This window comes from Cervus elaphus, chromosome 21 (assembly GCF_910594005.1).
Source record: "Cervus elaphus chromosome 21, mCerEla1.1, whole genome shotgun sequence".
NCBI classification, from domain to species: domain Eukaryota; kingdom Metazoa; phylum Chordata; class Mammalia; order Artiodactyla; family Cervidae; genus Cervus; species Cervus elaphus.
In genome coordinates, this window is record NC_057835.1 from 37,057,232 (window position 1) to 37,073,887 (window position 16,656).

The window sequence follows — 16,656 nt, forward strand, 5'->3', positions numbered from 1 at the left end:
AGAACTGGCTCCAGCCCCCGCGCCGCTGCCGTCCCCACCCGAAAAGGACTGCTTTTTAATGGGCAGAAGTTCACCAAGCCTGGATGCCGGAGCAGCTTCAGGGCAGGCGGGTCTCGAGGGCAAGATCAATGAGCCCAATAAGGAAACCAAGCGAGGTCGTGACTCAGAAATTAAAGAACACGGGGTCAGGAGAAGAGGTCAGCCACAACGAAGGCATTTACGCGTCCCCTTCTGAGACTCCCCAAAGGCGCTCGGCTCACCCCGAGGACCTGCGACTTGGGGTTGAAAGCCGCTTAAGCGAGTTAAAAAAACAACTCCGAGAGAGCAGAACGACCTGCGCCAGAGACTACTGCCTGCGCTTCCCGACCACCCCGGCGGGCGATAGCCAAGGGCCACAGCTGCACGCGGGGCTCCGCACCCACCTTGGAGAGCGCGCAGCCGGGCTAGCGGACGCGCCGGGTCCGCGGAGGGGCGGCGCGGGTTCAGGATCCGTAGGCTTCGGGCGGGCCCGCAGGGCTGAGCCGGGTTTAAGAGGGCGGCGGGCGGGCGGGGCAGCGGGACCCGTAGAGCGCTAGGGTGGGGAAGGGACGCGGCCCTCGCGGGTCCCCGGGGCGCGGCTCCTCCCCGCCCACCACGGCCATTGGCCGGCGCTGGGCGCGCCCCGCTCCCAGGGGGTCGCGCACTTAACTCTTCACTTCTCCAAACCTCCCCGGGACCCCGGCGGAGAGCGCTCGCCGCCCGCTTTCTGGGGCGGGCACCGGTGCGGCTCCAGGCTGACTGTTGTTCAGTCGCTTAGTCGTATCCGACTCTGCAACCCCAAGGACTGCAGCACGCCAGGCTTCCTGTCCATCACTATCTCCTGGAGTTTGCTCAAACTCAAGTCCATTGAGTAGGTTATACCATCCAACCATCTCTTCCTCTGTTGCCTCCTTCTCCTCCTGCCCTCAATCTTTCCAGCATCAGGGAAAGATAAGCCGGCTCTTCACATCAGGTGGAAGTATTGGAGCTTCAGCTTCAGCATCAGTCCTTCCAGTGACTATTCAGGGTTGATTTCCTTTAGGATCGACTGGTTTGATCTCCCTGCAATCCAAGGGACTGTAAAGAGTCTTCTCCTAGGAGCAGCAATAACCGTGGGCAAGTGTGGCCGGGGTCCCGAGACAGGCCCCTGTGCGCTTACATCCACCTGCACCCGCGCCCGTAAGGCTGGGACTCGAGTCCCGGGGTTGCGCCCATGCCTCTCGGCTTCCAGTTCCCAAAAGCCGAGCCTGGCCGAAAGCGGCGTCCAACCCCCAAGACCCGATGGACATTTGTCCCTGACACCTCGTGGGGAGCGGGCATCGCCCCCTCAGGGCTCAGATCCGGATGGTCTCGGCGCCTGTGCCGCTCCCGCGGTTTGGAGGGCGGGGGAGATTACTGAACCGTCTCGGGGCTTTTTACCTCTCCAGCGTCTTTCACTGTCGGAGAACCGGCCCGCGCGCCGCCCGGCGGTCCCTACCCCCGGGGAAGGCACGCCACCTCCGACGCGCGGGGCTTTTCAGACCCAAACCCGGCGCTCAAAGACCGCATTTTTATTCTTCTCGCCGGCTGTTGAGGGAGAGAAAGGAACACTTAGACCCATTCACATTCACACGGGGAAGCATCTAGGGTGGGGGAAACCTTGGTCAGTCCCGGTGACCTTGGGTCAGGTTCCTCGCCGCCCCAGCCGCGGCTTCCTCTTGGCAAAATGGGACGAGCCTCTAGGCGCGGCGGTGCGGGCTGGAAGGAGAGACGGAGACCCTAATGCCCGGCTTGGCCTCGACTGTCACTAAACCTGGAGGGAAGGAAAGGAGGCGGCATCCATCCGGCCGAGAGAGGCCACCAGAGGTCCTAAAGTCGGTGGAGAGAGGAGGCCTGCGGTGGAGCAGGGCTTCCTCTGTGACCCACCCCACTTACCAGAGCAGCAGCGATGCGGCTGGCGCCCTCTGCTCGAGCCCCGGGGACCTGACCCTGTAGCCTTCGCCGCCCGCGAGGCAGTGCGGGGGGCGGGAGGGCGGGGAGGAAGGCTAGCTCGGGGCCCCGGGTCTTCGAGGGCGCAGGCTGTGCGCGCCCGGCTACTTCTCCAAGCCGCCTGCCACGCCCACGTTAGGGGCCAGGTCACCTCGCCAGCGCGATGCGGTCGGTGTCGCCCGCGCAGCCCCGGGTCCAGACCCGTTTCCCAGTCGCCAGGACCATCTGAGAGGCGGGCGGCGTGGGGTTTTCTCAACAGGGCTGGGATGACAAGGAGCCCAGGATTTCCTTCTCTCCTGGTTCTATACTCTCTGCCTCACCTGAGTTCTTAAGATCTTGGCTGATAGGTGAAAGACATCCGTCGGATCTTGTCCGAGGAGCCTCTGGGGAGGATATTGTACTTGGAAAGGCAGAATAAATTCTGCCGTCTTCCTTCCGGAGGCAAGCACATCCCAGGACCCCCACGACCTCCCTCCATTTACTGTGTCTTCCTTCCTCCCAGACCTCACTCTAGAATTTAAAGACTGATGAGCGTGTACTTGGGTGGTCCCTGGATGTTAGGTCCTCAAGGGACCATTTTTTTAGTGCAGTTGCTCACCGGTGGTAGCTTTAATTTAACCTTGGCAACGTGAACCTTACCTTATAAGTGAACCTTATAAGTCTTGTTCTGCAAAGATTCTAGATTTTTAAATATTTAAAAAATGTATTTTAAATTATAAGCTTGCCTGTTTACATAGTTTAGAGATATTGATTAAAAATAAAAAAAATCCCCACCCACCCCTCATCCCTACTCTGCAGAGGTAAAACTGACCAGTGGTTTGATTTATTCCCTACCTCCATTATTTTTTTAAAAGACACCAGACTTTTATTTGTGTTTATATACGGAGGATTAAAAACAAACAAACAAACCTGGGATTAACTTTTCTCATTAACTGTTAGTTTTGTTACTAACAGTATATTTGTGCTGTTGTTAGTTAGTCCCTAAGTCATGTCTGACTCTTTTGCGACCCCATAGACTGTAGCCAGCCAGGCTCCTCTGTCCATGGGATTTCCCAGGCAAGGATCCTAGAGTGGATTGTCATTTCTTCCTCCTGGGGATCTTGCTGATGCAGGAATCAAACCAAGTTTCCTGCATTAGGAGGCAAATTCTTTTATCACTGAGCCCCCCAGGGAACCTTATAATAGTTGCATGGTGCAGAAGTTCATTTTATGAGTACACCCTTAATTTTTCAGTATCCTCTTACAAAGGTACTTAAGTTGTGACCAGTTTTTCAACACTTCGAGCTGTTACTTCTGGGAACGTTGCTATAGAGATACGTATTTGTACTACTGCCTGCAGAATAAATACCCAGGTGCTAAATCCTTGGATCAACAGGTATCAACAGTGAACATTTTTATAGGTACATGAAGCCATTACCAATTTATGCCTCCATCAACAATGGGTGTGAGTGCCGTGTGTCTCCACACCCTCAACCTAACACTGAATATTGCCAGTCCATTAAAGCAGGGGTCCCCAGCCTCTGGGATCTAATGTCTGATGATCTGAGGTGGAGATGATGTAATAATAGAAATAAAGTGCACAATAAATGTAATGTTTTGAGTCATCCAGAACTGTTCCCCCGCACCTTTCCCCCGCCAGTGGAAAGATTTTCTTTCAGGGAACTGGTCCGTGGTGCCAAAAAGGTTGGGGACCACTGTGTTTAAAGCTGCCATCTCTCACATGGAAAAGTCTATCTTATTCGAATTTGCTTTTTAGTCATTTACCCAACAAAATCCCTGAACACCTTGCTGTCGATGTGCTGGTCACAGAGAATACAATTGTGAGCAAACCAGCTCTGTCCAACCCTGGTCCCCTAAGGGGTCTTATGATGATGATACATATTTGTGTGAATACTTGATGAATGTGTAACTATGAGCTGTGATCCAACGAGAGCAAAGAAGAAAGTATAAAGAAGCAATGTAAGAGAAGAGGAGCATGTCCTGACTTGGGCTGAGAGGACAGGGATGGTTCCCCTGCTCCAGAAAGTGTGAAAGATCTGAAATTAACTAGGTGATGAGAGCAACTGGTCATCACATGTGATTCCAGGTCAGTGGAACACTTGGTGCCAAGGCTCTGACACCTGGAAGGCATGTGACTCACAACAGTTCATGCTAATCCTGAGAGTTTTGAGGCAAGAATTGCAAGTTGGCTGTTCCCTCCTCCTTGGAATTCCTCTTATTCTCTGTTAGAGTTTTCCCTGCCCACAGTGGGGCAGTTGGTCTTCCAGCATCTTTTTTGTTCAAAATGACCCTTTTTATGGAAAGGCATAGAGAACATCTGGGGCTATTCCGGGTGTTTAATTTGAAAACTCACTAACTTGATTAGAGTCTAACTGTTTTTTCTTCTCTAACCTCCAATGCTATACATCTATCCCACTCTAGCCATGAAGTATCAATTCTCTGACTTTTGGCTTAAGGCTGTTCATTAAAAAATGAGGATGATGTGACAAGAGTGTCTATTGATCTACCCCTAAATTGTTGCCTAGAGGTAATTTCTAAAATCCTCAGTGAATTTGCTTAAAAAAATTGAATTGATGTCCAGTCAGTCTTCACTCAAAATAAAACAGGTGTTGCCTTCAGTAAGGACTGTACCATGTTTTGTGCTTTCTTTAGTCCCTGTTCTGTTTGACCGACCCCAGGAATACACAGACTGATTTCAAGGTCCTTTCAATCAACTCTTCCTATTCAGCCATGAGCATCTGAAGGAACTGTTAATACATGTGCTGGATGACAGAGTACCTGAAGAACTATGGACGGAGGTTCGTGACATTGTACAAGAGACAGGGATCAAGACCATCCCCAAGAAAAAGAAATGCAAAAAAGCAAAATGGCTGTCTGAGGAAGCCTTACAAATAGCTATGAAAATAAGAGAAACGAAAAGCGAAGGAGAAAAGGAAAGATATGCCCATTTGAATGTAGAGTTCAAAAGAATAGCAAGGAAAGATAAGAGAGACTTCCTCAGTGATCAGTGTAAAGAAATAGAGGAAAACAATAGAATGGGAAAGACTAGAGATCTCTTCAAGAAAATTAGAGATACCAAGGGAACATTTCATGCTAACATGGGCACAATATAGGACAGAAATGGTAGGGACCTAAAAGGAGCAGAAGATAGTAAGAAGAGGTGGCAAGAATACACAGAAGAACTATACAAAAAAGATCTTCATGACCCAGATAACCACAATGGTGTGATCACTCACCTAGAGCCAGACATTCTGGAATGTGAAATCACGTGGGCCTTAGGAAGCATCACTACGAAAAAAGCTAGTAGAGGTGATGGAATTCCAGCTGAGCTATTTCAAATCCTACAAGATGATGCTGTGAAAGTGCTGCACTCAGTATACCAGCAAATATGGAAAACTCAGCAGTGGCCACAGGACTGAAAAAGGTCAGTTTTCATTCCAATTCCAAAGAAAGGCAATGCCAAAGAATGCTCAAACTACCGCACAATTGCACTCATCTCACATGCTAGTAAAGTAATGCTCAAAATTCTCCAAGCCAGGCTTCAACAGTACGTGTACCTAGAACTTCCAGATATTCAAGCTGGATTTAGAAAAGGCAGAGGAACCAGAGATCAAATTGCCAATATCCGTTAGATCATTGAAAAAGCAAGAAAGTTCAAGAAAAGCATCTATTTCTGCTTTATTGACTATGCCAAAGCCTTTGACTGTGTGGATCACAACAATATATGGAAAATTCTTAAAGAGATGGGAATAACAGACCACCTCACCTGTCTCCTGAGAAATCTGTATGCAGGTCAAGAAGCAACAGTTAGAACTGGACATGGAACAACAGACTGGTTCCAAATTAGAAAAGGAGTACGTCAAGGCTGTATATTGTCACCCTGCTTATTTAACTTATGTGCAGAGTACAACATGAGAAATGCCTTGCTGGATGAAGCACAAGCTGGAGTCAAGATTGCCAGGAGAAATATCAATAACCTCAGATATGCAGATGACACTATCCTTATGGCAGAAAGTGAAGAAGAACTAAAGAGCCTCTTGATAAAAGTGAAAGAGGAGAGTGAAAAAACCTGGCTTAAAACTCAGCATTCAGAAAACTAAGATCATGGCATCTGTTCCCATCACTTCATGGCAAATAGATGGGGAAACAGTGAGAGACTTTATTTTTGGGGCTCCAAAATCACTGCAGATGGTGACTGCAGCCATGAAATTAAAAGATGCTTGTTCCTTGGAAGAAAAGCTATGACCAACATAGACTGCATATTAAAAAGCAGAGACATTACTTTGTCAACAAAGGTCCATTTAGTCAAAGCTATGGTTTTCCAATTAGTCTTGTATGGATGTGAGAGTTGGACTATAAAAAAAGCTGAGCGCCGAAGAATTGATGGTTTTGAACTGTGGTGGTGGAGAAGATTCTTGAGAGTCTTTTGGACTGCAAGGAGATCCAACCAGTCCATCCTAAAGGAAATCAGTCATGAATATTCCCTGGAAGGACTGATGCTGAAGCTCCAATACTTTGGCCATCTGTTGCGAAGAACTGACTCATTGGAAATGACCTTAATGCTGGGAAAGATTGAAAGCAGGAGGAGAAGGGGACGACAGAGGATGAGATGGTTGGATGGCATCACCGACTCCATGGACATGAGTCTGAGTAAACTCCGGGATTTGGTGATGGACAGGTGGTCTGGCGTGCTGCAGTCCATGGGGTCGCAAAGAGTCAGACATGACTGAGTGACTGAACTGACTGACTGAGATGATGGAGGTCAAGGAGACTGGGATTATGGCTTCCTTGTACCAGCTTAAATTCTGAAGTTCTTCATATTAGTCATAAAAGACTGACCACTGAATATGAAATTAAAGATTTAATTACATTTGCTGCCCCCTCCCGCTTTCCCTCTTTGTTTTTTTTCTTTCTTTCTTTTTTTTTTTTAAATTTTGACCACATCCTGAGGCATGTTGGATTTTAGTTCCCTCTCCAGGAATGAAATCCATGTCCCCTGCCTTGGAAGGCAGAGTCTTAACCACTGGACCACCAGAGAATTCTTGCTCCTTTGTTTTAAGTTGCTTCAAGGATGAACAATTTTGGTCCTATTGGAAGCTCCTCAAAGTGGTCACTTGGTAAACCGTATCACTTTTGTAAGATATGCACAAGAATTTAGATTGTACCGAGAATAGAATATATTGGTACGTAAGGAACAAGTTTTGATCTTGCTGGACCTGTGGTCTTGGACCCAGCAAGACGACCCCATGCAAATTGATAATGATCTGGGAGAAGTTTTGCTTGTGCACAGCCCCCAGCTGTCTCTGATCACAGACCTAACAACTGCAGCCCCTGAAGACTGAAGCATTGGAGAGTTTTTTTTCCCCTCATAAACCAATTCTCAGGGACATAAAGCTGAGTTGAAAGGATATCAGACTTCACAGGGTTTTTAGATGATTAGACAAGGCAAATTTCATCTACTGAGGGACATTGGCAGGACAAGATTTTAAGCTGGCCAGTCCTCTGGACCTGGTGGGCTTCTGTTCATTGTATATTCTTTGCTCTTTACCCCCTTTTAGTTAACGACATCTTGTAAGACAGGAAAAGCTAACTTTAGATCAAGAGTATCATTTCACTAAGAGTTTTTAGAAACATAGATCTAATCAGAAAATGGAAATTGCAGTGGGTGATACCTAGTTTTCCTGATAGATTGAGGAACATCAAGACATTGGCCTTCAGACCTACTGTGTGATTTGCCTCTTTTTTTGGGCCAGGAACCTCAGGTGGAGAGACGCAGGATGAGTCATTAGGTGCCTAAATTCAGGGTCTGGGTGTGTGGTCGGGAGTTGCAGCTAAATCTCCTTGGGGCTTCCAAATTGTGGAAGGCTTCTTCCTCAAATAAAGCAACTTGTGAGAACGCCCCACATGTAATCCTAAAATAGCTTCTCATTAGGGGAAATAAGTGAACAAATTTTTTTTTTTTTTGTATTTTGGGTTTGGAAGTTTGTAGGATGGGATATCAGAAATGGAATGACTTTGATTAATTGATTTCTCAAGGCCATGGTTGATATAAGTGAGGTGAGGTTCTAACTGAAGAAAGACGTGATACTCAAAACACAAAACTTTGCACACAGTTGTATGCAAGTAACTAAAAGGGTTGTTCAGATTCAGTATTGTACAACTAATGAGGGTTGGGATTCACAATCACAGTAGTCAAAGCTATAAGTCAAAAAAGTTATAGTCATAAATGCTTTATATATATATACATATATATATCTGTATATATATATATATATATAAACTTGAGGCTATTTTTTTTTAAATTATTTACTTATTTATTCATGGCTGTGCTGGGTCTTCATTCCTTTCAGTGGGCTTTCTCTAGTTTCGGCGAGCAGAGTCTGCTCTCTAGTTGCGGTACACGGGCTTCTCATTGCATTGGCTGCATTTGTCGTGGATCACAGGCTCTAGGTGCTTGGGCTCAGTAGTTGCTGCTCGTGGGCTCTAGAGCGCAAGCTCAGTAGTTGTGGCTCACAAGTTTAGTTGCTCCGTGGCATGTGGAATCTTCTTGGACCAGGGATTGAACTCTCGAGTCCCCTGCATTGGCAGAAGGATTCTTATTCACTGCACCACCAGGGAATTCCATAAATGCTTTTAATATTCAAATAGGAGAGAAAATAAAATAAGAATTCAAGATAAGAATCTAGAAAAAGAACAATTAAATACCCTTAATGAAATCAGGAAGAAAGAATTCATAAAAAATAAAAACCAACTTCACAGATTGAAAAACTAAAAATAATTGATATATAAATCTGAGAGTTGCTTCTTTGAAAAGATCATTAGAATAGACAAATTTCTGGCAAGAATGATGAAGGGGAAAGGGGGGGAAATATACAGCAGTGGGAATGAGAAAGAAAATATAACCATAGATAAAGATAAGACTGAAATAACTATTAGAGGAGTCCATGTTAATCATTATGTCAGGGGAAGGCAGATAAAGATAGAGAACTTTCAGAGCCTGCTCTCACATTTGTAGGGATAAAGATGGCCAATAAATGGGACACCAAAATCCAACCATATATTAAAAATTTATCATAGAGGACTCTCCTCACGTCCTTGAAGGGTTAATTGCCACCGGAATTGCCCTTCTACTGTGAACAATAGAAACAGGACAAAGTATTTAAATCAACTGCTTTGAGATGTTAAGCTACAGGTGACAGCAGACCTTGATTCCTAAGGAGTTGAGCTTCCAGGATGCAGATCCAGGAAGGAGAACCCCAGACCAAGCCTGACAGTCTTGCTGAGCTGAAGACACGGAGATCAGCAAGGTAGTTAGAATTGTGGGGCCGGATACCACGGGGGGAACTGCATAGAAAGAGAGTTCCAGAGATCTGCAGAGGGATCTCCTTGCCTCTGGGACTGAGTAGTGGCCTGTGCAGATACAAGAAGAAACTATGAGGCAAGGGAAAGAACCCTAGAAAGTGGTAGGACAGATGATTCCAGGGTTACACAGAGCCGAGTATACATCACATCCCAACCAGTCAGAGAAGAGAGACCATACACCCGGGCATTAGCTGAGTACACAGGGCATTGGTTGAGTCCTTAGAAGACCTGAATAGTAGGGGAAAATTAACTCTAAATTAAAAGCTTCTCTGGACTTCCCAGGTGACACTAGTGGTAATTTGGGGGCTTCCCAGGTGGTCCAGCGGTGAAGATTCCACACTCCCAATGCATGGGGCATGGGTTTGATCCCTAGTCAGGGGACTAAGATCCCAAAACTGAGTAGTGTGCCCTCTCTCTCTCTCTTTCTCTCTCTCTCTCTCTCTATATATATATATATTTTACCCCCTTAGATAAAGTATATAAGGAACCAGCAATTAAAGCCATTTCTCTGGTTTTCATTAGTTTTAAAGTTTGTTCTTGTTATAATATGTGACAATTTGTTACATATACAACAGATTTCTCCTTTGTACAAAATGCTTGCCTTCAAAGTGCAGGATTTCTTCTGCTATATTACAGCCACAAAAGGGAGCCAGCTTTGTTTAAAATTCTGTGTCAGTCAGAAGAGAAAAATCAAACAGTAATTTTAACAGGGAAAGCTTAATATAAAGAATTATTATCAATACCAAGGGAGTGGAGTGACTAGGGATTTGCTAGGAAGAAGTTAGGAATATAGGAATAGTAAATACAATATATAATAGCAGACATAATTTTATTTAATACTGGATCTAACAGGGCTTCTCAGGTCGTGATAGTGGTAAAGAACCTGCCAGCCAATGCAGGAGACATGAGATGTGGGTTCCATCCCTGGGTCTGGAAGATCCCCTGGAGGAGGAAATGGCAACGCATTCCAACGTTCTCGCCTGGAGAATCCCACGGACAAAGGAGCCTGGTGGGCTAATAGGATCTAGTAGGCATCTCTCACCCCATGAACTGAGACGCAGACCTGTTGGAAAAGGCTCAGCCATTGCTACTGAAAGGCAGACATGTTGCTGTGGTCCACGCCTTGGAGGTTGCTGGACACCTGACCTCTGGCGCTGGCTGGAAATCAGTCTGACAAGCGTGCTGGGGAAGGTTGTTCACAGAGATGTCTCACTGCAGGCACTCTGCTACAAGACCACCCGAGGGAGGTGCTAGGAGGAGCTTCTGGCCACCGACTGTTGCTGGCTGCTGCGTAGGGGTAGGTGGCCCTTGGAGAAGCCAAGCAACTGGTCCGCCCAGATGGCCTCAGAATTAGAAAACGAAGCTCTTTCTTCCTGCAATGCCTCTCCAGCGCCCTCTGCTGATAAAATGTCAGGGCCTGTGGCAACTTATTTAAAGGGCTCAGATTCCTTTTCCTTAAAACACTCAAGTAGGGTGACTTTGGGGCTGAGAGGAAATTAGTGGGGGGAAAAGGTAGAATACAGATGTTTAATGAGCTATAAATTCAATTTTTTAAAATTATTCATTTATTTTTATAATTTTATGTATTTATTTATTTTTTGGCTGTTCTGGGTCTTCATTGCTGCTTGGGTTTTTCTCTAGCTGTGGCGAGCAGTGGTTACTCTCTAGTTGCCGGACGCTGGCTTCTCATTGCCGGGGCTTCTCTTGTTGCTGAGCAGGCTCTCTAGAGCTTCAGTAGCTGCCACTCCCGGGATCTAGAGCACAGGCTCAGTAGTGCTCAGGTTTGGTTTTCCCATGGCTTGTGGAATCGTCCTGGACCAGGGATTAGACCCGTGTCTCCTGCATTGGCAGATGGATTCTTCACCACTGAGTCACCAGGGAAGCCCCCAGTTTTGTTTTACTTTTTATTTTATTTATTTTTTAATTTTTAAAATATTTTTTATTTGGCTGCACGGGTCTTAGTTGAGACATCCGGGCTCTTTGATCTTCATTGCAGCCTGTGGGATCTAGTTCCCTGACCAGGGACCGAACCCAGGCCACCTATACTGGGATCACAGAGTCCCAGCCACTGGGCCACCAGGGAAGTCCCTTAGTTTTGTTTCTAAATTGCACCTGTGGGGAAGAACTAGTCATGACAAGAACAAGTAAGTTGCTGAGAGGTAGCTCTACTTGCCAACGACCAGCTGGGGGATAGACTGTCACTATTTGGATTGAAGAGCCCAAGAGTGCGGCTGTCTGTGTCTGTCCTCCTCCAGGTCTGCGTATCTGTTGGAGGAGGTGGGAAGGAGATCCTTCTAGCTTAGCAGGGTATTCACACATCTCTACAAACTTGGTCCCAGAGGGTTTCCCTTGGGAGGCTGGTAGCTCTTGATTTCTTCCCCGGGATATACCTTCTTCAATGCCCTAAGTCTCATCCCTGCCCCTTTGAAACATTAAATGCCACCATTTGCATGAAATGTTCTAATGGAAATTAGTTGCTCTGATTTGCATGAAATGTTCTAATGGAAATTAGTTGCTCTGATTTCCTCTAACTTTTTTAATTTGCTTCCTTTGAGGAGCACTATGACTTTGAATCCTACTTTGATTGCTGTGTATAGAATACGAGCAGCTTCCCTGGTGGCTCAGACGGTAAAGAATCCTGCAATGCGAGGGATCTGGGTTTGATCCTTGGGTCGGGAGGATCGCCTGAAGGAGGGCACATCACACAGCACATAGACGATGAGCAGGGCTTCCCAGGTGGTTCAATGGCAAACAATCCGCCTGCCAATGCAGGAGACACGGGTTCAATCCCTGATCCAGGAAGATTCCCCTCGAGGAGGAAATGGCAACTGGCTCCAGTATTCTTGCCTGGGAAGTCCCTTAGACAGAGGAGCCTGGTGGGCTATAGTCTGTGGGGTCACAAAGAGTCGGCCACGACTTAGTGATTCAACAACAGACTATGAGCACATTCATTTTGGTGTCTACCTGCTAAGTGACTTGTTAAATACTTCTGTGACTCAAGGAAGGAATGAGTTACACTGGTTCCCGTCACTTCTTCCCTTCCATCATCCTTTGCACTGCTCCCTTGCCCTTTCTTCCTTCCACCTCTCAGCCAGAAAGGCTCCTGCTCTATCCTGGCTACTGGCTGCAGCCAAGCTGCCCAACTAGACAGAAATGCCACTTTCACTGTCATGCCCACAGAGGTCCATTTTCTTAAGGCGTGTCCCCAGCTGCCTGGGATGGAGTGAAGCACACGCCTGTCAGGGAGCAGAAACGGAAGAAAGGGCTTTAAGTCACTGACTTGCACAGAATGCCACACTGATGCCCAGCAATGTGCTGATGCGCACACCAGTGAGTGGGGCTGACACGACTCTCCAGACTTCGAGGTGCACGGGGGGCTCATCCACGCCCGGAGCCGCTCCTTGGGGCCAGGCCACATGGCGGGGTGCTTTGTGACAGAGCGCCAGGCTACAAGCCGGCAAATCTGGGGGGATGTTTAGACTCCCATCACTCACCAGTTGTGAGTCTTGGGGGCTTCTGGAAGAATCAGGGGAGCCAGTGAAGGAGGATAAACAGAAGCGGACCCTGTTCAGCACAGCAGATCGTAACAACAGAACCGAGCATGACAGGGGGCTGTCAGCCGGGAGGTCTGGGCTTTTCCCATCTCCTGGCCCCCATCCCACACTGCTAGATCCTGTTACTGTGTGTGTGTGTGTGTGTGTTGTTTAGTCGCTAAGTTGTATCTGACTCTTTGTGACCCCATGGACTGTAGCCCACCAGGCTTCTCTGTCCGTGGGATTCTCCAGGCAAGAATACTGGAGCAGGTTGCCATTTCTTCCTCTAGTGGATCTTCCTAACCCAGGGATCAAACTTGCATCTCTTGCATTGGCAGGCAGATTTTTTTTTTAACCACTGAGCCACCAGGGAAGCCTGTTACACTGCATACACTTTGTAAATATACACACTCGAAGTGAAATGAGTCATCTGTGGGGCAACCTGGAAAAGGATGAAATCAGAGAAAACACTTACTTTTTAATTAGTAACATTTTCTGTTTCTGTGTTTTGTTTTTAAATTCTTCTTGAGTTGTTCAAACCAAAGAGAGCCCAAGAGAGCTTCCCTCTCCTGGAGAAAGGAGTGGCATGAGGATGTCAGTCTGAGGGTGGAGGCAGGTGTGTCTCTTTGGAAAAAGCAAATAAATAGGTCATGAGGGGAAAAAATGGCCCGATTCTGGGAACGAAAATAAGGGATTGAGAAGAATTCCCTGGCGATCCAGTGGTTAGGACTCTGCCCTTTCACTGCTGAGAGGGGATTGAATACTGAAGAGCCAATGTTCATAAAAATCTGTGATCTGTAGAGATGCTCCCAGAGGCGATAAGTGACTGCAGTGTCTCCTCTCTCTTCTGGGTGCTGCGTCAGACAGCTGGCTTAGGGTTTGGGGCCCCCCAGTGGGGAAGCTCTGTGCTTTCTCTGCACAAGGCTTGTGTGTGTGTTTTCCTGGTTATAAAAGCAGTTCATCACCATTACAAAGTATTTACAAAGGATAGAACGAGTTGAAGGAAAAAAATAACATAATCTTACCTGCTCTTTTAAAATATTTATCACATTAGAAAAAATAAAGAAAAGTTTTGTAGCAACATTGGTAGTGAAAGAACCAGAGAATACCTCCATTCCAGCTTATTCTTTTTTTGTGTGAATGACTCTCCGCACATCCCTTGTAAACTAGATTCCTTATTCAACTTATTCCTTATTCAGTTCACATCCAAGCTGGTAGCACTCCATTTTATCCCCGATACTGTCATGGCAGCTTCTTGTTATTTTAGGATCAAAATTTCAGAACTTCACTATCTGAAGATATAACCAAGATGCTTATTTGCCAATTTCTTCATTTAGGCCTCTTTTCATCTGATATCTGAAATATAAAATAGCTGTTTTGTGCATCTGAAAAAAAACTTCACTACTATCCAAATAACTAATTAGCATTGATTCACAAATGAATGGCTTCCCAGGTAGCTCAGAGGTAAAGAATCTGCCTGCTGATGCAGGAGACGCAGGAGATGTGGGTTCAATCCCTGGTCAGGAAGATCCCCTGGAGGAGAAAATGGCAACGCACTCCAGTATTCTTGCCTGGAGACTCCCATGGACAGAGGAGCTTGGCAGGCTACAGTCCATGAGGTTGCAAAGAGTTGGACAAGCCTGAAGCAACTGAACATGCACACGACCTTAAATTGGTTAAGGTATTCTTGTATTCTTTATAGTAAAACAAATGATAGTATATGCTTTCCAAAAATAAGATTTGGCAATATGTATTGGGAACCTTTTCATTCCATTTAGAGATGCTTTCCTAAGGCAAATAATCTGCAATACAAAAATCTATAAGCATACAACTTTTTGTGCTATTTATGTTATTGAAAATTTGGAAATTACTTAAGTCAATGGGATATTATGTAGGATATTAACATTAGTAAACTCATTTTTCACTAATATAAGAACATGCTTAATCAAAATAAGAAAAAAAGTAGACTGCAGAAGTTTAATGAACTATAAACTCAGCTTGTTTTTAAATTTCATATGTAAATTAGAGGGAAATACGTCCAAAAAGTGGTGACTCAAAGTCTATTAGAAGTAGCACTACCCCCCCCCCCCAAAAAAAAAAGGAAGTAACACTCCCCTACTTTTTAAGTTATTACTCCTTTTTTTTCCCCCTGGGCCTTGTGGCTGTGGGATCCTACCTCCCTGACCAGGGATAGAACCCAAGGCCCTAGGTGGTAAAAGCATGGAGTTCTAACTACTTGACCACCAGAGGATTCCCATAACTCCCCACACTTTTCATTCCTCTTCTTTTTTAAACAGTTTACTGTAGGTATTTGGAGAGAACAGAATACCTAGCAAGAAGAAAAAAATCATCATCCCTTCTCTCTCTCTGCAGAGAAACTACTGTTCTTATTCAGGGCTATTTCATATTCAATATTTATGTATTTACATTAAATCTCATTGGTTTCAAAGCTATTCAAAGTTATCTGAAATATCTGAAGCTATTTGAAAACTTTTTTTGCATCTGATTCTTCTTGTGGATAAAATTTAGACAATTTTAGCAAAAATTTAAAAATCCCATTAAAACATGAATGAAATTAAGCCTGTAAATTAGCTGTGAAAATCCAGCATTCTTGGGTTCATCTACTTAAGTCTTTTTTATTACTCTTTTGTAGATTTTTTTATACAATTATCCTTAGGAACTTGATAATTTAATAAAACTGATATTGTGAATGGGAATGTTATATGCAATTATTAACCTCACTTATTTGTATGGATGATAGTGATCATTCTGAGCTGTCTTATGAATTCTCATCTGTTTCTATTGTTTCTGTGGGATTTTCTAGATAAACAAATGATCTGCATGATGGTAGTGTCGTTACCTCCTTTTCATGAATTGTGCAGTCCCATGGTCCTCACTCGTGATCTATCACTGGGTGAAACTGCGTCAGAGGTTTTGGGGTGACCAATCATGCCCCGATGATTCGGCAACATCCCCATTTGTGCTAAGTGATCCTGCTCTTTAACCATCACTCTTTAGAGACCTGATCTAAGGTAGTTCCACCATATTGAATATTTTTCTCCCTGGGACAAGGGATTTAGAATCTGGGACACTGCAGCTGAAGCACCATAATTGCAGCTCCAGAGAGAAAGTCACTGGCTTCTTGCTAGGGTTGCCCCAGGAGCACTGGCTTCTTCTCCTCAGCTGCTTTTTGCTTGTTTCGTTTTGTTGGTAGAAGGAAAGTTGTTTAAAAACCTTTTCTTTTTATTGTAGTATAGTTGTTTTACCATGTTGTGTTCGTTTCAGGTGTACAACAGAATGAATCTGTTACACATATACATGTATCCACTCTTTTAGATTCTTTTCTCGTATAGGTCATTACAGAGTATTGGGTAGAATTCCCTGTGTTATGCAGTAGGTCCTTATTGTCTATCATCTCCTCAACTTCTATATCCTTTTATGAAAACTCTTTGCTCTTTCTTTTCTCTGTGTGTGTCTCTCTTATGTTAAGCTGGAATCAGTTCCAACAGGTTGCCACCAGAAGCAGCTCTAATGTTAAAGTCACCCGAAGTGTGGTGGGTTTTCATGTAGTGTAACACATCTCCATTTCAGTATTCCTTTCCCTCAGACCCCAGAAGTCTGAGGCACTGTTTCAGCCCCATCGCTGAGAACGTGCACAGCCCCAGGCTCCATACCTGTGTTCTCTTCTCAGCGTAGCCCCGACCCTATGTTTAATCATTGCCCCACCCACCCAGATACTTTGCCTCCCCCAAACTTCAGTTTGTCCCAGTACCCG